This window comes from Phyllobates terribilis, unplaced genomic scaffold (genome assembly GCF_046119375.1).
Source record: "Phyllobates terribilis strain yellow unplaced genomic scaffold, ASM4611937v1 Scaffold_11__3_contigs__length_659146591, whole genome shotgun sequence".
Classification (NCBI taxonomy): domain Eukaryota; kingdom Metazoa; phylum Chordata; class Amphibia; order Anura; family Dendrobatidae; genus Phyllobates; species Phyllobates terribilis.
In genome coordinates, this window is record NW_027362771.1 from 638667703 (window position 1) to 638694026 (window position 26324).

General features: G+C 41.9%; 1 pseudogene; it reads right to left on the minus strand.

Moving 5' to 3' along the window:
- The window catches only part of LOC141167586 (NXPE family member 3-like), a 101780-nt pseudogene extending 76069 nt beyond the window's left edge, over positions 1-25711 (minus strand).
- Positions 25712-26324: the final 613 nt, after the last annotated feature.

Genomic DNA, 26324 nt, shown 5'->3' on the forward strand with positions numbered 1-26324 from the left:
CCTGCAGAGATCCATCCCCTGCCCCTCCCCCCGCCCCGCTGTACACTCAAACTGCGTATTAACATTAATTTTCATCATTACTGAGAAAAAATCCAGTTATGATTTTGGTGCACGAACAGTTATCGAACATAACCTCGAACAGCCGAATTTTTCTCAAATTGTTCGTGTTGCTCGAACACCGCCCAAAACAGCTCGAATTTGAGATTGGCGAACAGTTCGAGTAGAACAACGCTCATCTCTACTCACCACAAGACCACTAATGATGGAGCATGTTGCAGGCAGCAGAATGTTCACCACATGGTCTCCAGACTCATTCACTTCACATTTGCTCATTTTAAACCTACTGTTCACCTGTGAAGAAAACAGGGAGCTCCAATAGCTTACCTCCTAATTTTGGTTCTCAGGGAAATGCCTACTCATTTGTATGTTTCTAACTAGTGATGAGCGAGCATGCTCATTACTTGAGATTTAAGAGCATGCTCGGGTGTTTTCCGAGTATCTTCAGCGTGCTCGGGTATTATGTTTTAGTCACACTGTGCACATGATTTGTGACTGTTTGACAGCTTTAATACATGTGAGAAATGTCTTAGGCATTCCTCACATTTATTAAAGCTGTCAAATAGTCGCAAATCATGTGCACGGTGTGACTAAAGCATAACACCCGAGCACGCTGAAGATACTAGGTAAGCACCTGAGCATGCACGTCGAAAGGGTTAACAGAACGTACTCGCTCATCACTAGTGCTAACCTGTAAGCACAATTCCCACTTCAGTACAATGTGATCAAATGCCAGCCTCATGGAATCAAAAACCTGCACACCAGTAGTCCCATTGACATCATATTGTAGGGCTCTGGCAGTAATTCTTTTGTTTTTACTCACACAAAGTGGCAGAAACCAGTCTTTCTGCTGGGGTAATGCTGTACTATGACTCTTTCTATGATTACCCATGACATAGTTTCAGTTCTAGGGTCTTCACGCTGTGCTTGTAGACACAGTTAACCTTCTAGAAACAACATGTAAAGAAGAGCCATCCTGAAGGAGCTGGACTAGCTATGTATCCTGAATGGTCTGCCAGTAGCACCTCATACTACAAGTAGGGACATGAGCAAACCTCAATACAAGAGAGGAATCTATCAGGAAGGAGGAGCAAGGAATTGGCCATGTCCACCAACTGCCCATATCATTTATGGGGGGTTGTACTGTTGCTCTTCTCAAGTGATCCTGTTGTCACTGTCATTTGTACTGAAGCCAGTGACACTGACCCACATTCGCTTCAGCTCAGCTTGGTTTCCTTGAAGTGTCAGTTACTTGTGGATATACTATAATGTGTAAGTATTCACTTCATTTTTTGAGAAGTGTATATCATACATTTTGAAGCATAAATATACTTTCAAATCTTCATCTTAAGCAAGGTCCACATTTACGTTTGACTATTCTATAATAAGAATAAAAAATCCAAAATGGTAGCAGTGCTGTATCCCTCATATAACAGATGCCAATAGAGTTTCAATGTTTCCCAAACTCCAGTCCTCGCCCCCCACAGGACATGTTTTCAGGATTGCACAGGTGATGAAAGTATCAAGACATCAGGTATTCTCTCACCCATGCAACACTATGGAAATCCTAAAAGAATGACCTATCAGTGGCCGTGAGGACTGGAGGTTGGGATGCACTGAGTTAGATGGTCTTTATTGATAACAATGGGCCTTATGGAGGCTTGTCAGCATTTATTATTGAATCTAAGATGGATGTTCTGACACTTCTAGTTTTTGGTTTGTGGCAATGGAATGTATGAAAACTATATTTATAACTTAGCCTACTTTATCAACGTACTTGGTACAAACTTTACCAGAAATTCCCACCAGCCTCGGAGTGTGGAGTCTCCGAACATGTTGACCATTTTTCCAGAAAGACATTTTGCCACTTTGTTTCCATCGTTGAAATGTTGATTACAACAGACAAGAGAGTTCCACATGTCCTGGTAATAAAATCCTGATGGGTTTGTATTATTAAGTCCTGATGTGCATGGTTTTGTAACTGTAATCATGGGAACAGTATTATTATTATTACTATTATTTTAGGAAGCCTGATAGTGAACACAATTATTGCATTTATTTATTTGATCAGTAGGAGCCGCAATAGACAGATAAATAGAGGTTCAAATACAGGATATACTTTAGAAGTCGTGTTCCAAATAAAGTCCTTCTTGTCTACCCATGCAAACTTTTAACTGATTAGAGGTTGTCCACTACTTTAACATCGATGACCTATCCTTAGGATAAGTCAGCCATGTCTGATAGGTGACGGTGCAACAAATCAAATCAATAGTGCAATCAATGTGCAGTACCTGGCCATAACCACTATTCCATTGATGGAGCTGCACTGTGCAGCTCTTTAACTCAACAGTTCCATCCACCGCCAACACCGGGAACAGCTGATCAGAGGGGATGTCGGGTGTCGCACCCCGCATATCTGACATTGATGACCTATCCTAATGTTAATCCATCAAAGTTAAAGTAGTGGACAACGTCTTTAACCATTTTTCATTCTTAAACAGTTGAAAATGCTGCTTCCATTTCTTGTGTATCGAAAGATAGGACTATTGGATTGGGTTCTATAGTTTGGCTTTAATATTATCATCTGTGTCCAATGGTGTCCAATTTCCTTTGCTTATGTAGATAGATAGACAGACAAACATACAGATACACAGATAGACAGAAAGGTAGGCAGAAAATAGATAGAAAATAAAATGGCAAAAATAGAGGTGCAGCACTAGCAATAGAGCAAAAGATTGAGGGTGGGTGCGAAGCCTCACAGGCAATATAAAAACCTTGTGATAAATCCAAGAAAAATAGAGGCAGCATTCCAAAAGTTCCAATATATTGTGCTTTTATTGACCCATCATGTCAAAGGTGGCAATGTTTCGTCCCTAGTGAGGGACTTTTTCAAGCAATGTGGTATAGTGATATAGACATATATAAAGGTGTTCCTATTACATATCAATGAATGTACCTATTCATACAGAATATTCAAATATAAATATAAAGTGCACTGTGCAAAGTGCATGGGTGACAATATTCTTAATCAATTACATCAATATAATTTCATCAGCTTTATAAGTGCATATATATGTAATAGACATTAATTGGGAATTATCATATTAAGTGAAATATTTCGATTTGAGAGTCCTCAGTGGTTGATACCTTTTAATGGCTAACTGAAAAGATGGTAACAGGTTGCAAGCTTTCGAGACTACTCAGGCCTATTCATCAGGTATAGTATACCACAAAATCTGAAGAGTCACATATTTATACACAATATGGCACAGAAATAATGCAATAGATGCGACAGGTGATGAAAAGCAGAGCTATTACTGTGGGAGAGACAAACATTTCTGGCTGTAAATATTTTAGCAGTTCATAGATAAGGACTGTGAAAGTTTTATTGTTTGGTGCAGTGTTGTGATGACTCCACAAATCTGATGGGCACATTCCTTAGTTGATGTAGAATGACATAAATCCATGCAACACATTCATTCCTGCATTGAGTGTGTCAAAGGTTACCATAAGTTTGTATTCCCAAACTTTTCTGTCTCTCTGAGATTTGAAGTTGCCTTTTAATAATAATAATTTCATGTCTGTGATGTTGTGATCAGGGAAACAAAAATACTTGGCTACAGGTAGATCTATTCTTTTTTCTTTTATTGCGTGGCGAGGGAGATTCATCCTTGTCCTATGTTTTAAGAAATATTTCTTAATATTGAATATTAATATAATAAATATTTCTTAATATTTAATAGAAATATTTTTCTATCTATTGGCTAACACGGTACAAACCCCCCCCCCCCAAAAAAAAATAAAATAATATATATATATATATATATATATATATATATATTCTTTTTTTTTCCCCCCGTATCATATTAAGTGCAATTCATGTATAACATATGTGATTCATATACAATTAATATATTTCATGTGCAATCCAGATTAATGATGATTTTACTAATGACTCACCCACCATAATCATTGCTTTCCGGTAGCTCACGCCGCTCTCGGAGTAGCGGAAATCAAAGGGCGCATGCGCTAGATTCTACAAAGCATAGAGTTGTAAAGCAGCCGAATTCTATCAACTGCGCATGCGCACCTGCAAAACACTATGATAGTGAAGACTATTTGTCCTCCGAACTTGTGTAGTTTCTATATCACATATATATCATATATTTCTTATCCATATAAAAAAAGGCAGCACTCCATAGTCCAATCTGTGATGATTTATTTACCCATCATGTCAGGGCAACTTTTTGGTCTAACAGTGGAGATCTTTTTCATATATTAGATAGCAAATAGATAGATAGATATATAGTTAATATATATAGGTATAGATAAATAGATAGATAGATGGGTCAATAGATAAAAGGTAGGAATATTTACCTTTATTACCATTTTTTGGGGGAAGGACTCTGAACGGCTTGATATTTGTGGAAAGTTCTTGATCAATAAGATCCCTGAAAAAATATAACAAACAAAGAAAGAAATTACATCACATATTAATATTGTGAAATCACTTTGCTCAAAAATAGAGATAATCGAATATTTTAAAAATTGAATTCACCAAGTTCAACACAATTTCTCCCAAATTTTATTTTGCAGAAAATCTCTTTGTTGTAAATTGCAATGTGCAAAGTCTTGCTCTGAAGAAATAAGTGTAACACTATGAGTCTAATAAGACTGTATTCAGCCCCTTTCAATCTCTTTAGTGCACACGTGTCAAACTCTGGCCCGTGAGCCAAATCTGGCCTGCAGGTTGGTTATATTTGGCCTGCAACATCAGAACCGCCACCCTATTTAGGGACATTATTCTCTATGGAGGACTATGTGGGTCCATTATACTATATGGACGACTATGTGGGGTCATTAATCTGCATGGAGTTCTATGTGGGGCACATTACACTCTATGTAGGACTATGTGAGGCCCATTATACTGGATGGAGGACAATGTGGGGACCATTATACTGTAAGGAGGACTATGTAGGCCCATTTTTCTATAAGGAGGACTATGTGGGCCCATTATACTGTATGGAGGACTATGTGGGGCCATTATACTGTATAGAGGACTATGTTGCGTCATTATTCTGTATGGAGGACTAAAGTCATGGCCAAAAGTTTTGAGAATGACTCCAAAATTATATTTTCACATGATCTGCTGGCTTCTGGTTTTTAATAGTGTTTGTCTGATGTTTATATCACATACAGAAATATAATTGCAATCATATTATGAGTACCAATAGGTTATATTGACAGTTAGAATGAGTTAATGCAGCAAGTCAATATTTGCAGTGTTGCCCCTTCTTCTTCAAGACCTCTGTAATTCTCCCTGGCATGCTCTCAATCAACTTTTGGACCAAATCCTGACTGATAGCAGTCCATTCTTGCATAATCAATGCTTGCATTTTGCCAGAATTTGTTGGTTTTTGTTTGTCCACCTGTCTCTTGATGATTGACTACAAGTTCTCAATGGGATTAAGATCTGGGGAGTTTCCAGGCCATGGACCCAAAATCTCTATGTTTTGTTCCATGAGTCATTTAGTTATCACCTTTGCTTTATGGCAAGGTGCTCCATCATGCTGGAAAAGGCATTGTTGGGCGCCAAACTGCTCTTGGACGGTTTGGAGAAGTTGCTCTTGGAGGACATTCTGGTACCATTCTTTATTCATTGCTGTGTTTTTAGGCAAGACTGTGAGTGAGCCGATTCCCTTGGCTGAGAAGCAACCCCACACATGAATGGTTTCATGATGCTTTACAGTTGGCATGAGACAAGACTGGTGGTAGCGCTCACCTCTTCTTCTCCGAATAAGCTGTTTTCCAGATGTCCCAAACAATCGAAAAGGGGATTCATCAGAGAAAATGACTTTGCCCCAGTCCTCAGCAGTCCACTCCCTGTACCTTTTGCAGAATATCAGTCGGTCCCTGATGTTTTTTCTGGAGAGAAGTGGCTTCTTGCTGCCCTCCTTGAAACCAGCCCTTGCTCAAAGAGTCTCCGCCTCACAGTGCATGCAGAAGCACTCACACCAGCCTGCTGCCATTCCTGAGCAAGCTCGGCACTGCTGGTGGTCCGATCCCGCAGCTGAAACAGTTTTAAGATACGGTCCTGGCGCTTGCTGGTCTTTCTTGGGCGCCCTGGAGCCTTTTTGACAAAAAATGGAAGCTCTCTCCTTGAAGTTCTTGATGATGCGATAGATTGTTGACTGAGGTGCAATCTTTGTAGCTGCGATACTCTTCCCTGTTAGGCCATTTTTGTGCAGTGCAATGATGGCTGCACGTGTTTCTTTAGAGATAACCATGGTTAACTGAAGAGAAACAATGATATCAAGAACCAGCCTCCTTTTAAAGTGCCCAGTGATGTCATTCTTACTCAATCATGACTGTTTGATCGCCAGCCCTGTCCTCATCAACACCCACACCTGTGTTAATGGATCAATCACTAAAACGATGTTAGCTGCTCCTTTTAAAGCAGGACTGCAATGATGTTGAAATGTGTTTTGGGGGTTAAAGTTCATTTTCTGGGCATATATTGACTTTGCAAGTATAGTAATTGATGTTAAGCTGATCACTCTTTGACATTCAGGAGTATATGCAAATTGCCATTACAAAAAATGAAGCAGTAAACTTTGGAAAAATTACTATTTGTCTCATTCTCAATACTTTTGGCCATGACTGTATGTGAGGCCCATTCTACTGTATGGAGGACTATGTGGGGCCCATCATTTTGTATTGAGTACAAAGTGGGACCATTATACTGTATGGAGGACTATGTGGGGCCATTATACTGTATGGAGGACTATGTGGGGCCATTATACTGTATAGAGGACTATGTTGCGTCATTATTCTGTATGGAGGACTAAAGTCATGGCCAAAAGTTTTGAGAATGACTCCAAAATTATATTTTCAAATGATCTGCTGGCTTCTGGTTTTTAATAGTGTTTGTCTGATGTTTATATCACATACAGAAATATAATTGCAATCATATTATGAGTACCAATAGGTTATATTGACAGTTAGAATGAGTTAATGCAGCAAGTCAATATTTGCAGTGTTGCCCCTTCTTCTTCAAGACCTCTGTAATTCTCCCTGGCATGCTCTCAATCAACTTTTGGACCAAATCCTGACTGATAGCAGTCCATTCTTGCATAATCAATGCTTGCATTTTGCCAGAATTTGTTGGTTTTTGTTTGTCCACCTGTCTCTTGATGATTGACTACAAGTTCTCAATGGGATTAAGATCTGGGGAGTTTCCAGGCCATGGACCCAAAATCTCTATGTTTTGTTCCATGAGTCATTTAGTTATCACCTTTGATTTATGGCAAGGTGCTCCATCATGCTGGAAAAGGCATTGTTGGGCGCCAAACTGCTCTTTGACGGTTTGGAGAAGTTGCTCTTGGAGGACATTCTGGTACCATTCTTTATTCATTGCTGTGTTTTTAGGCAAGACTGTGAGTGAGCCGATTCCCTTGGCTGAGAAGCAACCCCACACATGAATGGTTTCATGATGCTTTACAGTTGGCATGAGACAAGACTGGTGGTAGCGCTCACCTCTTCTTCTCCGAATAAGCTGTTTTCCAGATGTCCCAAACAATCGAAAAGGGGATTCATCAGAGAAAATGACTTTGCCCCAGTCCTCAGCAGTCCACTCCCTGTACCTTTTGCAGAATATCAGTCGGTCCCTGATGTTTTTTCTGGAGAGAAGTGGCTTCTTGCTGCCCTCCTTGAAACCAGCCCTTGCTCAAAGAGTCTCCGCCTCACAGTGCATGCAGAAGCACTCACACCAGCCTGCTGCCATTCCTGAGCAAGCTCGGCACTGCTGGTGGTCCGATCCCGCAGCTGAAACAGTTTTAAGATACGGTCCTGGCGCTTGCTGGTCTTTCTTGGGCGCCCTGGAGCCTTTTTGACAAAAAATGGAAGCTCTCTCCTTGAAGTTCTTGATGATGCGATAGATTGTTGACTGAGGTGAAATCTTTGTAGCTGCGATACTCTTCCCTGTTAGGCCATTTTTGTGCAGTGCAATGATGGCTGCACGTGTTTCTTTAGAGATAACCATGGTTAACTGAAGAGAAACAATGATATCAAGAACCAGCCTCCTTTTAAAGTGCCCAGTGATGTCATTCTTACTCAATCATGACTGTTTGATCGCCAGCCCTGTCCTCATCAACACCCACACCTGTGTTAATGGATCAATCACTAAAACGATGTTAGCTGCTCCTTTTAAAGCAGGACTGCAATGATGTTGAAATGTGTTTTTGGGGTTAAAGTTCATTTTCTGGGCATATATTGACTTTGCAAGTATAGTAATTGATGTTAAGCTGATCACTCTTTGACATTCAGGAGTATATGCAAATTGCCATTACAAAAAATGAAGCAGTAAACTTTGGAAAAATTACTATTTGTCTCATTCTCAATACTTTTGGCCATGACTGTACGTGAGGCCCATTCTACTGTATGGAGGACTATGTGGGGCCCATCATTTTGTATTGAGTACAAAGTGGGACCATTATACTGTATGGAGGACTATGTGGGGCCATTATACTGCATGGAGTACTATGTGGGGCCATTATACTGTATGCAGGACTATGTGGGGTCATTTTTCTGTATAGAGGACTATGTGGGGGCCATTATACTGTATGGAGGACTATGTGGTGCACATTATTCTGTATGGAGGACTATGTGGGTCCCATAATACTGTATGGAGGACTATGTGTTGCTTATAATACTGTATGGAGGACTATGTGGGGCCCATAATACTGTATGTAGGACTATGTGGGGCCCATTAAACTGTATGAAAGACTATGTGGGGCCATTATTCTGTTTGGAGGAATAAGTGAGGACCATTATTCGGTATACTGGTTGGCCCGCTACTTTGTCCAAGTTTTTTATTTTGGCCCTCTGTGTGTTTAAGTTTGACATCAAACACAGGCTTATTAGTTGTCAAAGTGACATAATAGAAGTGGATGTTAACTATTAACTAACAGTCTAATTAATGATAGATTGCATTTACTGATTTTTCATGCTTTTTTTATTAAAAAAATTGTTCAAAAATTATCCCTCCTCGTCATTTGTGATGAAGGAGATAGTTCTGTGCAGAACACTAACTCAAATTGAAGGTATCGCTGTCAGAGGTAACATCATTTTGCTGTGACCTAAACAAGTTATGCTCCATATATTCCATCATTTAATACTCTTGCCAAATCAAACAAGGCAACTTGTGTCCTGCATTTGGTAGTATGACTACTGCCTGTTGTGTCAAAGGTGATGTTGGTACTTCTACTGCTGCAAGTGACTTCCACATTTTTCGCCATGGCATGCATTTCTTTTCTTTTACACCATCATGTGAATTGCCATTGACTCCTTTTCTTTTACCATACATTTTGTGCCACACTATATCTAACCTTTGACAACCTTTTTTAATTCAAATTATTAATCTCTTATAGAAAACTATGTCATGAGAAATTCCAGGTAAGTAGGTTCATATACAGAAAGCAAAATATTACAGCATGTTGCAGGGTAGGTGTCAGATGCACTGTTTTCAAATTGGACTAGTAAAGCGGATGTGTTAAAACAGACAAGAACAGAACGATATCTTTATTTTTGAACATTTTGTTAAGTTTATTTTAACAAAATTCACCAATGTTTTCAAAAATTGTATAACAAATAATGCTAGGAAGGTACAGGTTCTTAAAGTCAGTACTTGCAGCAGGGCTCACCATTGCTGTGGTGGGTATGCATATAAAATTTGACTAATGAAACATATGTGCAAAAAATTTATAAAATTGCTTGCAAGATGAACAATTTGTGAGGTTGACAGTGCCAATTAAATGCTTGGATTTTAGGGAATTTTCTTTCGTATTTTTATAAAAACAATTATTTTTCATAAATGCAAGAATCCAAAAATGTAGTATAGTTGCTGGCGACCAGCAAGCATGATATTATTATTCCTGTAAAAATTATTGCTCTGCCTTTCTACTGCTTCCTAGTGCATTAAGTATGAAGGGAAAAAATGTGTAATTGTGATTAAAATACTGCAGGACAGGTGCCAGTTGCACCTTATCATTGACCACAATGAATCAGGAACTGCTAATGACACCTTTTCTCTCTCTCGCATAAACAATTGAACTAATCTATTATTCACAGGCTACTACTCTCATCTTTTTCACTGCTGAAGTTGTAAAACACATTATTGTCTGGACTATTTATCCAATATTTTAGGTCTTTCTCTTACTTTCTCTATAGCTGATGTCCTCTCACTAACCTACATCACCCTAATGTGGGTGCTGCATTCCCTGCTTAGGCTTTTATAAAGGCTTTTATACTCCCTTCTGATTTACCATGCTGTACCATTTGATTTGATAGCTGAAAAGCATGGTGTGGAAGATGTGCAGGCCCGCCCAAGGTCAACCAGTGTTTTTGTTACTGATGGAAATTTTTGCTTTTTGTAATCAGGCGTGAATTGAATTACAAATTGTTGAATCCTTAAGGACCTGCAAATTTCATAGAATTCAACGCTAATTCAACTCACATTGAATCAAATTGCTCACTTCTAATCAGAAGTAATAGTCTATCAAGAGTTATTTATGTTAGCGGCAATGTGTGGCAACATAGTATTTGTTATCTGAATCGTTGACTGTCAAGTAATTTACTGAAATGTCAAGACATTATATTAAATGTTTTAAAGGAAAAAAATTGTGTCATTACAGGATTTTACCAAGCTTTTTTTAGTCATTACCTAATTGTTGCTGGGTGTCTGATTGTTCAGTCCCTTGCTAAGCATGAGAAGAATGGATCATTGATGGAAAATGCACTTATATGCATGAGATTAGTGTTGAGCGAGCACTAAAATGCTCGGGTGCTTGAAGCTCAGGTCGAGCTCGCAGTGATACTCGGGTGCTCGACCCGAGTAACGAGCCCAATGTTAGTCTGTGGGAGACCCGAGCATTTTTGCGGCGGTACCCCCGGCAGTCTTTTAAAAGCCTAACAAGTGCCCAAAACGATAGTTACAGTGCTCAAATGACATGGGGACAGCATGGGGATCGCCCAGGAAGCATTTCTGACCCCCAGGTCACTGCTGTCAACAACGTGGTCAGAGGTATTAAGCCACTTTTAAGGGTTCACAATAAAACATTCAAAAACTAAACTGAAACTGCTTTCCTGTGAAATATGTTAAGGAAGTTCCTTTTCAGGGTAAAGACTTGTGTATAAGATAAAATAAATAACCAAAAAAATAATACTCCTCCACACCTTGGGCTATGTTCACAAGTAGCAATTTTTATGTGTTTTTGCACTTTTGTATTGCTTTCAACAGTGACAAATTCATTCACCGGGAAATGTCATTTTAACATTTTACAACCTTATCTGGCCATGTGCTGTGTGACACATGCATACAGTGCTGAAAAGACATGGAAACAGCATGGGGAAGACCCCTGGAATCATCTCTGACACAAAGGTCACTGCCTAAAAGTGTGACCATCATAAATCATCCTTGCCGCATCAGAAGATGCAGACTTGCAACTATCCCCGTGCAAGTTCTAGTCCCAGGGCAGTGTTCAATTGTACCTCTCCCATTCCTTGCAATGCAAGCGCAAATATGCAGCCAACCACCCACCCACCCCCAGGCTGCAATACCATACTGCTTGCTTGCAATTGAAATTGGGCCTTTTCGGCATGTGGAGGCAGAATCTGGCCACCACGTCATGGCTGCGTTGGCGGCCTAGTATCCATACTCAGTCCCCAGCTGCCCGGCGGCCGGGTGTCCACACTCGGTCCCCAGCCGCCAGGGGGCGGACGGGTGTCCATACTTGGTCCCCAGCTGCCTGGGGGCAGCCGGGTGTCCATAAACGGTCCCCAGCCGCCCCTATTTCTCCTGTCAACTACCCCCCACAAACTTTTCTTAGCATGGCCTGCCAAAGGGCAGCATTGGATGAGCCCACGAGAGAACCACACTCCTCCGGTGGGCCCTGGCTTCTCCATCAGGGGATTTGAGAGTGCCATGGTGAGGACCATGATGATGATGATACAAGTTAGCATCTGCTTTGTTTTCTTGGAATGCAAGCGTAAGTGTGCAACCTGACACCCACCCACCCCCAGGCTGCAATACCATACTGCTTGCTTGATTGCACTTGAAATTGGGCCTTTTAAGCATGTGGAGGTGGAATATGGCCAACACGTCATTGCTGCTTTGGCGGCCTGGAATCCATACTCAGTCCCCAGCCGCCCGGTGGACGGGTGTCCACACTCGGTCCCCAGCTGTCAGGGGGCGGCCGGGTGTCCATACTCGGTCCCCACCCCCAGGCTGCAATGCCATACTGCTAGCTTGTACTTAAAATGGGGCCTTTTAGTTTGGAGGAGGCCGAAGCTGGCCACTACCTCATGGCTGCTTCGGCAGCGAGGTATCCATACTCAGTCCCCAGCCGCCCCTATTTGTCCTGGTGTGCCTTATACATAAGATTAAGCGCGTATACCAAAACATTACCTGTGCCCTCCCCAGTGCATTTAGTGGGAAGGACAGCCTATTCCGCTGTAGTGTGTGCATGCCAACCCCTGTTCATGGTACATGCGAAGATGCCTCCCACCCTGCACCTGTCGTTGCAGACTTGCAACTATCCCCATTCAAGTCCTTGTCCCAGGGCAGTGTTCAATTGTACCTCTTTCATTCCTTGCAATGAAAGCACAAGAATGCAGCCTGGCACCCACTCACCCACCCCCAGGCTGCAATACCATACTGCTTGCTTGCACTTGAAATATGGCCTTTTAGCCATGTGGAGGCGGAATCTGGCCACCACATCATGGCTGTGTTGGCGGCCTGGTATCCATACTCAGTCCTCAGCCGCCCTGCGGCCAGGTGTCCACACTCAGTCCCCAGCCACCAGGGGGCAGCTGGGTGTCCATACTCGGTCCACAGCCACCTTGCGGATAGGTGTCCACACACGGTCCCCAGCCGCCTGGGGGCAGACGGGTGTCCATAAACGGTCTCCAGCCGCCTCTATTTCTCCTTGCAACATCCCCCCACACTCTTTTCTTAGACTGGCCTGCTTTAGGGCAGCAGTGGACGAGCCCACCAGTGAACCCGACTCCTTCGGTGGGCCCTGGCTTCTCCATCAGGGGAGTTGTTTTTGCCAAGGTGAGGAGTATTATGAGGATGATAGAAGTTAGCATCTGCTTTGTTTTCAAGGAATGCAAGCGCATGTATGTAGTAGCTGCAAGGCCTGAGGTGGTCAGCGTTTTGGCGCATATTCTACCTCCTCCAAGGATTGCTGGATGTTTTCCTGCTACTATTCCAGTTCTATGACTCCCGTTAAAACAAAGCTTCAGGTGATAAATGATGGATGAGGTAGCAGCAAAGGAGAAAGAGCAGGAGGAACAGGGACCATTCATATCAATATCAGGCCAGTCAACCACATAATTCTCGTAGGATATGCTTCTGTAACAAAAGGAGCGGTTCGGCTACACTGTTATAGGGCATACAGTGAGTGCAATGCCTACCAAAAATTTTGAGGCACTCCAATGCCCCTTGGAAGTGACATGGAAGTCAGAGGGCCTTAACTAAACCCCTTTTTTCATTTATAGCAACTAGGTCTCCTGTACACTGTAGGGCTAAGCAGTGAATGGAAGGCTTTCCAAAAATTATGAGGAACTGCAATGCCCCTTGAAACAGACGTGGATTACAGCTTACTAAAAACCTTCTACCCATTACTGGGGAGTGGGTCTCCCTTAGTTTTCACCTTTGCATTGAAAAGCAAAAGCTGACTAAAATTAGGAGGAAATGCAATGCCCGTTGGAAGAGTCGTGGAGGTTGGAGGTAATTAAAAACATTTCAATGCCCCTTGGAAGAGCTGTGAAGTTCAGCGTGTCTTAAGAAGATGCTTTTAATGCCCCTTTGAAGAGACGTGGAGGACACAGTAGCTTAACAAGACAGTTTTAATGCCCCTCGGAAAAGACGTGGAGGTCCCAGTAGATTAACAAGATGGTTTGAATGCCCCTTGGAAGAGACGTGGAGGTCACAGTAGCTTAACAAGATGGTTTTATTGCCCCTCAGAAAAGTGGTGGAGGTCGCAGTAGCTTATCAAGAGGCTTTTAATGCCCCTTCCAAGAGCCTTACAGTACAGCATATTACAAACATTTTTCCCATTATTGGGGAGTGTGTCTCCCATAGTCTTTGCTTATGCCTTCCAAGCAAAAGCTGCCAAAAACTAGGACAGAGGAACTTGCAATGCCCCTTACAAGAGCCATGCAGTACAGCATATTACAAACATTATTCCCATTATTGGGGAGTGGGTCTCCCATGGTATTTGCTTATGCCTTCCAAGCAAAAGCTGCCAAAAATTAGGAGGAAATGCAATGCCGGTTCGAAGAGTCATGGAGGATAGAGTTAATTAAAAACAACATTTCAATGCCCCTTGGAAGAGCTGTGCAGTTCAGAGTGGTTTTACAAGACACTTTTAATGCCCCTTGGAAAAGTGGTGGAGGTCGCAGTAGCTTAGCAAGACAGTTTTAATGCCACTTCGAAGAGACGTGGAGGTCTCAGTGGAATTAAAAAGAAAATATCAATGCCCCTGGGAAAAGTCTTGGAGATCGCAGTAGCTTAACAAGACGGTTTTTCATGCCTCTTACAAGAGCCATGCAGTACAGTATATTAAAAACATTATTCCCATTATTGGGGAGTGGGTCTCCCATAGTCTTTGCCTATGCCTTCCAAGCAAAAGCTGCAAAAATTAGGATGGAGGAACTTGCAATGCTGGCAAAATGGACCACGGTCACCCTGGTGGTATAGTGGTGGTGGAGGCTGAGGATAATGAAAAGAGCAAAAAACAGCCGAAATGAGGAAGCGTATACCCATGTGTGGGTGTGAAGCGGTGCATATGAATACACCTCCCAAAATAACACAGTGGATTTGACTTTATGTTACTCTGCAGTCATTTGGTGGTGATGAGAAGTCTGGCCCAATCCAGCTCTTGTTCATTTTGATAAGGGTCAGCATGTCAGCATTGTCAGTTGACAGGCGAGTGCGCTTATCAGTTATAATTCCCCCAGCGGCACTAAAAACACGCTCCGATAATGCGCTAGCGGCAGGGCAGGCCAGGACCTCCAAGGCGTACAGATCGAGTTCATTCCAAGTGTCCAGCTTGGATACCCAATAATTAAAAGGCACAGAGGAATCACGGAGGACGCTGGTACGGTCGGCAAGGTACTCCCTCACCATCTTTTGAAACTTTCCACTCCTTGTGACAGTACCCCGCGCCTCAGGGCCTGTAAGCTGGACGGGTCTCAGAAAACTGTCCTAGAACGTTGACAGTGTTCCCCTGCCTCTGCTGGATTGGAGTTGCCTCTCTCTCGCTTGTACGCCTTGGTTGGTCAACAAACTGTGACCTCTGCCGCTAGCGTGTTCAGATGGGAATTTTTTTAACAGTTCTGCAGCAAGGGCCTTCTGGTACTGCCCCATTTTTGTAGACCTATCCACCTCAGGAATAAGAGAGTGAAAGTTCTCCTTGTAGCAGGGGTCTAAAAGTGTCATCAACCAGTAATGACTGTCACTTAACATTTTGACAACGTCAGGGTCACGGCTAAGGCAGCATAACATAAAGTCAGCCATGCGTGCCAGACTGGTAACGGGCAAGACTTCCGTGTCCTCACCAAGATGACGACTGACCATGCTCTCCTCCTCCTTCTCCTCCCCCTTGTCCTAAGGCCACCCATGCTGAACCGACGGTAAGACAGTTGTACAGGAACTACCGTCTACAGCGCATGATACAAGCTCCTGTTCTTCCTCCTCCTCTGTTGCAAAAGACAGACAAGTGGGATGCTGATGCTTATGATGGCATCATCGCCACTCACCATCTGGGTGGACTCCTCAAAGTTTGTCAAGATGGTACAGATGTCAGACATCCAGGTCCACTCCTGAGGTCTAATGTGTGGAGTCTAACCCGAATATCGACGGCCTTGTTGCAGCTGGTACTTTACAACTGCTCTCTTCTGCTCACAAATCCTTTGCAACATGTGGAGGGTAGAGTTACAACGTGTGGAGACATCACACACCAGTCGGTGTGATGGAAGCTGCAAACGGTGCTGCAACACAGCAAGGGCGGCGGAAGCTGTAGCCGACTTGCGAAAATGAGCTGACAGATGGTGTACTTTGACGAGCAGGTCTGGCAACTCGGGGTACGATTTAAGAAACCGCTGAACCATGAGGTTAAGCACATGAGCCAGGCATGGTACGTGTGTGATCTCGCCTCGCCTCAGAGCCGCCACCAGGTTGCGGCCATTGTCACACACGGTCTCAGCCACAGATCTGCCTGCTCTTTCACAGCTGTCCACAACTCACAAGCAGTGTGAGGTTTCTCACCTAAGCTTATGAGTTTCAGCACAGCCTGTTGCCGCTTGGCGGAGGCAGTACTGCAATGATTCCAGCTTGTAACTGATGTGGTGATATCTGAGATGGAGGCAGAACATGAGAAGGAGGATGATGCGCAGGAGCTGTACACTGTGGAGGCAACTCTGACTGACATAGGGCCTGCAATCCTCGGTGTGGGGAGGATGTCTTCCGTCCCAAGGTCCGACTGGGTCCAGGATTCCACTATGTTTACCCAGTGTGCCATCAGGGAGATGTACTGTCCCTGGCCACAAGCACTTGTCCACGTGTCCGTTGTCAGGTGGACTCTCCCAGTAACTGCGTTGTTGAGGGCACGGCAGATGTTTTGGGACACATGAATGTGTAGTGTGGGGATGGCACACCGGGCAAAATAGTGTCGGCTGGGGACCGAGTACCGAGGGACGGCCACCGCCATAAGGTTGCGGAAGGATTCTGTCTCCACCAGCCTAAAAGGCTGCATTTCCAACGCAAGCAGTCGTGAAATGTGCGAATTTAGGACTGTGGCCTGTGGGGCGTTAGCTGCGAATTTCTGCTTTCGTTCAAAGGTCTGGCATATGAACAATTGAACGCTGCGGTGGGACGTGGACGTGGATGTTGATGCTGTTTCTTGAGAAACTGCCATAACAAGTGAAGACTGAGAGGAGGGGGCATCTTTGCATGCAGTATGGAGAGGGGATTGCCTTGCACACACAACAGGGGGTTATATTGCATGCTCAACAGCGGAAGAAGCAGTGGTGACACCCGCTGACCCTGGTCTTGGACCCTGGGGATCGCCCCACAAAGTCGGGTGCTTTGCTGCCATGTGCCTGATCATGCTGGTGGTGGTCAGGCTGGTAGTTTTGTCACCCCTGCTGATGCTGGCATGGCAGGTGGTACAATTGGCCTTTTTGGGGTTATCAGAAGAGTGTTTAAAAAAATTAGAGACTCTGGAAGACCTACAGGTTGTACTATAAACGTCTCTCGTGTTAGTGTTACGGGAAACTGTTGCCCACCTTCTGTGTGCGGCCACCACACTGCTTCTTCCGGCCTGTTGGGGTACTCTGCCTCCCTCACCCTGTGTGCTGATGGCCTCGCTCTGCATGTCCTCCTGCCACGTTGGGTCAGTTACTAGATCATCCACCACCTCCTCCTCTTCCACTTGCACACCACGATCCTCCTCCTCACTTTCTGGCAATTGTATCTAGTCATTGTCCTCCTTTTGTGACCAATTGCCAGCATCGACTTCCTGTGGCCGTGGCTGTTGAAATATTTGGGCATCGATACATGGCATCTCCTCTTCCACCACTTCAAGCGGAGCAGGAGAGGGGCACAAATCTGGAAATGGACCAGTGAACAGCTCTTCAGAGTGTCCAAGTGTGGGATCAGTTGCTGTCTGAGGACACTCGGCATGGTGGGAGGAAGAAGCATCAGGGTGAGGAGGAGTATGCGGTCGAGACTCACGGCTACTAAGAGTTGACCGTGTGGAAGACAGACCGGAGGTGGTGGTGCCAAGGTAACTGGAAGTATTATCTGCTATCCAATTAATAACCTGTTCACACTGATCAGTTCGCAATACTGGTGTTGTTCTGTGCTTCCCTAGTAATTCAGTCAAGAAGTGGGAGCGAGAAGATGTGGCTGTTGGTTGGGGCACATTTTCACCTTGGCCACGGTCCCATCCTCTGAACGCACCATCACCAGAACATCCAGTTCCAAGTCCCTTGCCAGGCGCCTTGCCCATTGTAAAGGAAGTAAAATAGCTTACACTCGCACTATCAATGGAAAAAGGATAATAAAAAGTAGACTAGAACAGTGGAAGAGGAAAACCACAGTTCTATTTCTCTGGCCTACACTCGACTCTTTTAAACAATCTGAACTATCAGGAAGAAACTATTACTGCTTTTCTTTGCGTAAAAAATACCAAAAGCTGAATAATAGAGATTTTTTACCGTGGAATGGCAAAACCACAGTTATTGTTTACTGGGGTAAACCAGAAAATTTTAAATAGATATATTTGCGGATGAACAGTGAGCGACTTACTCAAACTGTTTTTTTTTTAGATAAAAATGTCCCAAAAGTGGATAACACAGAGATTTGACCCGTGGAACTGCAAAACCACACTTGTATTTCTCGGGCCTACACAACACTATTTTGAACAGATATATTTATGTCTGAACAATAAGGAGACACTACTACTGTTTTTCTTTACGGCAAAAAATGCCAAAAGCAGGATAATAGAGACTTTCTACCTTGGAACAGCAAGGCCACAGTTATAATTTACTGGTGTATACCAGACTATTTTCAAAAGAAATGTTTGTGTCTGAACAATCTGGAGACACTACTACTGTTTTTCTTTACGGCAAAAAATGCCAAAAGCAGGATAATAGAGATTTTTTACCGTGGAACAGCAAAGCCACAGTTATAATTTACTGGTGTATACCAGACTATTTTCAAAAGAAATGTTTGTGCCTGAACAATCAGGAGACACTACTACTGTTTTTCTTTAAGGCAAAAAATGCCAAAAGCATTATAATAGAGATTTCATACTGTGGAATAGCAAAATCACAGTTATAATTTACTGGTGTATAGTATACCAGACTATTTTCAACAGATATATTTGTGTCTGAACAATCAGGAGACACCACTACTGTTTTTCTTTACGGCAAAAAATGCAAAAAAGCAGGATAATACAGAGATTTGACCAATGGAACTGCAAAACCACACTTGTATTTCTCGGGCCTACACCAGACTATTTTCAACAGATATATTTCTGTCTGAACAATCTGGAGACACTACAGTTTTTCTTTACGGCAAAAAAAGCAAAAAAGCAGGATAATACAGAGATGTGACCCGTGGAACTGCAAAACCACACTTGTATTTCTCGGGCCTACACCAGACTATTTTCAACAGATATATTTGTGACTGAAAAATCAGGGAGACACTATTAGTTTTTTTTTTTGCGGCAAAAAATGCCAAAAGCAGGATAATAGAGATTTTTTACCTTGGAACTGCAAAACCACAGTTATAATTTACTGGTGTATACCAGACTATTTTCAACAGATATATTTGTGTCTGAAAAATCTGGAGACACTACTACTGTATTTCTTTACTGCAAAAAATGCCAAAAGCAGGATATTAGAGATTTGTTACCGTGGAACAGCAAAACCACAGTTATAAATAACTGGTGTATACAAGACTATTTTTAACAGATGTACTTATGTCTGAACAATCAGGAGACACTACTACTGTTATTCTTTACGGCAAAAAATGCCAAAAGCAGGATAATACAGAGATTTGACCCGTGGAACTGCAAAACCACACTTGTATTTCTCGGGCCTGCACCAGACTATTTTCAACAGATATATTTGTGTCTGAACAATCAGGAGACACTACTACTGTTTCTCTTTACCGCAAAAAATGCCAAAAGCAGGATAATACAGAGATTTGACCAGTGCAACTGCAAAACCACACTTATATTTCTCGGGCCTACACCAGACTATTTTCAACAGATATATTTGTGACGGAACAATCAGGAGACACTACTGTTTTTCTTTACCGCAAAAAATGCAAAAAAGCAGGATAATTCAGAGATTTGACCCGTGGAACTGTAAAACCACACTTGTATTTCTCGGCCGTACAGCAGACTATTTTCAACAGATATATTTGTGTCTGAAAAATCAGGGATACTCTATTAGGATTTTTTTTGCAGCAAACAATGCCAATGGCAGGATAATAGAGATTTTTTACCGTGGAACAGCAAACCCACAGTTATAATTTTCTGGTGTATACCAGACTAATTTCAACAGATATATTTGTGTCTGAACAATCTAGAGACAATACTACTGTTTTTCTGTACGGCAAAAAATGCCAAAAGCAGGATAATAGAGATTTTTTACCGTGCAACAGCCAAACCACAGTTATAATTTACTGGTGTATACCAGACTATTTTCAACAGATATACTTATGTCTGAACAATCAGGAGACACTACTACTGTTTTTCTTTATGGCAAAAAATGCCAAAAGCAGGATAATACAGAAATTTGACCGGTGGAACTGGAAAACCACACTGCTATTTCTTGGGCCTACACCAGACTATTTTCAACAGATATATTTGTGTCTGAAAAATCAGGAGACACTACTATTTTTCTTTAAGGCAAAAAATGCAAAAAAGCAGGATAATACAGAGATTTGACCCGTGGAACTGCAAAACCACACTTGTATTTCTCGGGTCTACACCAGACTATTTTCAACAGATATATTTGTGTCTGAACAATCAGGAAGTACTACTACTGTTTTTCTTTACCGCAAAAAATGCCAAAAGCAGGATAATACAGAGATTTGAAACGTGGAACTGCAAAACCACACTTGTATTTCTCGGGCGCACACAGGCTTTTTTCAACAGATATATTTGTGTCTGAAAAATCAGGGAGACTCTATTAGTTTTTTTTTTGTGGAAAAATGCCAAAGGCAGGATAATAGAGATTTTTTACCGTGGAACAGCAAAACCACAGTTATAATTTACTGGTGTATACCAGACTATTTTCAACAGATATATTTGTGTCTGAACAATCAGGAGACACTTTTATTTTTTTTTTACGGTAAAAAATGTCAAAAGCAGGATAATAGAGATTTTTTACCATGCAACAGCAAAACCACAGTAATAATTAACTGGTGTAAACCAGACTATTTTCAACAGATATATTTGTGTCTGAACAATCAGGAGAAACAATTTTTTTTTTTACGCCAAAAAATGCCAAAAGCAGGATAATATAGATTTTTTACCGTGGAGCAGCAAAACCATCGTTATAATTTACTGGTGTATACCAGACTATTTTCAACAGATATATTTGTGTCTGAACAATCTGCAGACACTACAACTGTTTTTCTTTATGGCAAAAACTGCCAAAAGCAGGATAATAGCGATTTTTTACCGTGGAACAGCAAAACCACAGTTATAATTTACTGGTGTATACCAGACTATTTTCAACAGATATATTTGAGTCTGAAAAATCAGAGAGACACTATTAGTATTTTTTTTACGGCAAAAAATGCCAAAAGCAGGATAATAGAGATTTTTTACCGTGGAGCAGCAAAACCACAGTTATAATTTACTGGTGTATACCAGACTTTTTAAATATATATATTTGTGGCTGAAAAGTGAGCGACACACTCAAACTGTTTTTTTTAGATACAAATGGCCCAAAACTGGATAATACAGAGGTTTGAACCGTGGAGCTGCAAAACCACACTTCTATTTCTCTGGCCTACACCAGACTATTTTCAACAGATATATTTGTGTCTGAAAAATCAGAGACACACTTTTTTTTGGGGGGGGTGGGGGGGACACCAAAAGTTTAATAAGATGGGTATTTGTACAGTGTGAAGGAGGAAAAAAAAAAGTATTTAGATAAAAAAAAATAGGATTTTTCCTGGCCCCCCGAGACCTGGAGCTAAGTCCAGCAATTTCAGCAACAGGACCACACAGGACCGTAATGCAGCGTTTGCTGGTATAACCACTGCGTTTCCTATACAGCCTGCCTGCCTGATATCTGGGAGGTATATTAGTCCTGAGAAGGACTGTTTGTTTGATCTGGCAGCCTTTACAGACCCTACACTAACTATTTCGCAGGATATATCTCTCCCTAAATCAGCAGTGCTGTCCCTACACTGTCTGATCCGAAGAGACTGGGTCCAAGATGGTGGCGCCCGGTTTTAAATGCTCGAGGTGACGCTGTGCGGCCAGCCAATCACTGTAATGCCCACAAACAACATGACTGCGGCATTACAGTGACTGGCTGGAAATCCCTGCATGTTCATTGGCTCTGTAAAGAGAGCCAAACATGCAGGGCGGAGACTTGAGCTCCCGCCCGAGTAACCCGGAAATGCTCGGTGCTCGCTGAACATCCCGAGTAGCGTGATGCTTGGGCGAGTACAGAGCAGAGTCGAGCATGCTCGCTCAACACTACATGAGATAGCTGACTCTATGCTTGGTTATCTCAGCCGGTCCCATGGAGAATTCAAGGAACTGAACCTCATCTTCTTGTTGTCAGGATCGCATTCAGTCCCATAGGTCAGACGCCCAGCATTCATTTATCCTATAGATAGTAAGGATGGACATATCTGTTCTATTTGATACTAAGTATCTGCAAAGGCAAGTAGACTTTTTTCGCTATTTAATCTAGAACTAGCAAGTTTGGGTTAATATGTATCCTACACCTACTAGAATCATTTTCGCAGTTCTAAATGAGTTTGATTGTTGGAATCCTTATTGCTGAGACATGTGATTACTATCTCTAAAGGCTAATACAACGAATAAAACACTTGATCCGAATAACCTCCGCACATCTTCCCACATCTACAGCGTTCACACACATGTCTGCTCTCAGGGGGCTATTGCTCTACATACATGGGTCATTCCAGATCAACTGTGATATTTGTTATAGTTTTTGGAGTTCAGGGACCACAGTTTGATGTAGCAGGATGTGGTCACGGATATGTGACTTCTGGTGTTGTGCCCACAGCACAACAGGGCAAGGTGAGAGTCCATAGAATACCTGCTTTATTGTCAGAGATTATAGAGGATTTTCCACATTCACGGGTTTCTCTTTGCTCTTATTGATAACAAATACCAACTTTGTTGACCGAGTTCCAACTTATTATTCTTTCCTCCACAACTAACATGGGACTGGAGCCAAATTAAACTACTTTTATACTTTATAAACATTTTCCTTTCATTTTATACCTTTATCCTGCAATAAGCTGCTCATTTATTGAATTACTGAATTAGCTTCAAGGGATTCATTTGTTGATTGATTCTTTACTGCTCCATTCACTGGGGAAGACATTGGAAATCATCTTATAATAATGAAAATGCTATTATGAAATGGTAAATGATGAATGCTTTTTTATAGTCTGATAATTCATTCTGAATAGTTACCTTGCGAGGAACTCTTGCTCCTCTTTAGTGAAAACTTCCCGGACTACCCCCGGTGAATGGTCCCGATAAGCTTCACATGGCAGCGTTTTTGGTCGCTGACACACCCATTTTTCTTCATTGCGTTCATCGTAATATTCACAAACATCTTGGCCAGGAAGATCTACGTTACATTCCACAACTTCCTCTGTTCCATTTTTTACAAAATACCCACCGAAGAAAAGCTTTAAAAAAAGGTCACAGAGCTGAAGAACAACGAATGGAGTTAACTTTACTGTCAATTAAGAAAAAACATAAAAAAAATCAATTCCACCATAATTACACCTCTGTATCTATCTGCTCCTGCTTTGTCTCCTGCTTGACTGGCACCACAGACTCCAACGTCCCTAAAACCTGATTGCTTGTACTGTATTGGTCCAAATTCACACATTTGTTTCAATCTATTTCTTCCATGTGTCTTGATTCATCACCTCCCCTGATATGTGAGGAAGGGGCTATGCTGACATCAAAGTATATGTAGGGGGCCGGTAGGAATCCATCAAACTGTGTATAGGTAGCAAGAATGGGAGCTGGCATCATACTGTACATAGGGGTCCTGGGAAAGATCATCATGCTTTGTATAGGGAGGGGGGCTGCTATAGGCCATCATAATATGCAAAGGAAGCCTGTGGCCATCATACAGGGTATGGTGGTTGGGGAGCCTTTGGGGCATCAGACCGAGTTTGATGGAAAAAATGGCTATGAGGCATCATACTGTATATGGAGGTTATGGGACATCATACTGTGTATAAGGGGGATATGCGGCATCATACTATGCATGGGAAGCTATGGGGACATACTACTTTGTGGGGGTCTGTGGGGCCATATTACTGGTTGGGGAACTGTGGAGGCATAATTTTAAGGAGGCAAAATGGGGGTTCATTATAGTGTTATCATTATAGGAGTATTATTATTTTATGCAAGGAGAGGTTACATTTTTGTTATTTTAAGGATGTAGGAGATCATTCTTATAAAGATTAACAGTGGGATTTTTATTAAAGGATGCACAGAGGGAATCATTAAACTAAGGCAGCACAGGTGGACATCCTTATCATATGGGGCTGTATACAGTGGAATGTAAAAGTTTGGCCACAGCTGGTCAAAGAAATGTAAATGAAAAAATATTTATATTTCTCTGCCTAAAATACAAAGGAAATTGTCATCTTTAACGTTAGGCCTTTTAGATCATTTCATCTTGAACTTGCTTAACTGTTCACAATAGCAGGAATTTTGACCAGAGGTGCACAAACTTTTACATGTCACTGTAACTGTCAGGAGGGACAAGAGAGCAATATTAATATGAAAAATTACACAGGAAGCATTATTACTGTATGGAGGTACAGTAGGCACTGTTATTGTGTGGTTCACCAAAAGAGGGTACTATTACATATACAGGACAGAAAAGGGGCATTATTACTGTTCAGGGCACTGGTTATACCACTCTACGGTTTTGTAGAGATGGGAGAATGTGAAATATGTTTCTGTGTTACATTTTGCAGGGACACTTTATGGATGGAAGAAGTGGTCATGACGGTCTTGGCCAAATGGAAAAGAAAAGGAAAATGAATAAATACGATTATTAAGATTATCATGGGTGAAAACATATATGGCCTGCAGAGACCTTGTATAGAACTGATATTAAGAATATATAGCCACTATATGGTGGTCATACTAATTAATAATAAATTAGAGCAATTTTTTTCCTTGTTCAATTCATATTGCTTAGTATTTTTGGCATTAAAAAATTTATTTAATAACTAGTTGGCGACAAATAGATGGGTTTCATAAGTTATCTTTATTACTTTACCTTATCTGGTCTCTCTTTTATCATGTAAAATTGCAATGGCTTCACTGGATTACATGAGCTTTATGGAGACCATGGTCTCACCAGGCCACTGAAGTATGAAGGAAGTAATGTAGGATCCATTGTGGTTGTCTGTCACAGATCCACTAACTCCAGCTTTAAGGCTCGGGTAATCAAGCTTTGCATGGAAAAAATCTCCACCATAGATCTTTGCTCGACCTTTATGGTCTTTGGCAATGATAAGCACTTCCAGTTTCTCTCCAACAACATAGGTAGAGCGGGAATGGAGTAAGGAAAATGTAGAATTTTGGGGGCAGGTGGAAAACTGAAAAATAGTATTGTCCGGTGGTAGGGGCCATTCCGTCAGCTTCAGAAGAGTGTGAAGTTCCTCATCGAGCTTGGTTTTCCTTGGGAATGTTGTTCCTTGTTGCTTGGGAATCGATGCCATTAACTGAATGTGAACTTTTGTAGAGTTTTTTCTCCATATAAATCTGTAACTAAACTTGAAAAGAGATAATAATAGGAAATGAACAGGTTGACACATCACTGGACATAAAACTTTCACACACACCCCAGTCTATCTTATAATTAGTTATCAGTCACTAGGTTATAAGCACAGTTAGTTCGTAGGGTAGGGAAGTATTCTGGCACCAAACCATATAGTAAACATGCAGAGAACACAAATTTTTGTCTATGATTTTGTACTCCAAGATTCATCGGATTGTGCAATAGCTTTTAGGACCCTCCTGTTAGTTTTTTTCTATTTTGTCGTCACGTGACTTGCTGCCTATTTATTTCTGCTCCGCCCTCCTGGCTTTGCTGGACTTCAGTGTTACTTTTACTCTTAATCTAGCCAGGTGCTTTGTACCTTTCTCTATAGTTTGCTTGGTCCTTGGACCTCTAAGTACTTTTGTCCATTTGTCTTTTTGCTCCGCTACAACTTCTGCTAGGAGGTGTCCAATTTTGTCCCAGTCCTTAGTACTTTTAGGGTCCCCTCCCTTATATCTACAGGTCTGCGTTCAGACTAGCTGAGGACGATGGCGGGTCTGTTCACAAGGAACAGATTGCCGGCTGCATTGTAGGGAATCAGCTTAGTCCTATTGTAGGGACAGTTTTCCTTTCTTTCATTAGTTCTTGTAGCAGATCATAACAGTAAG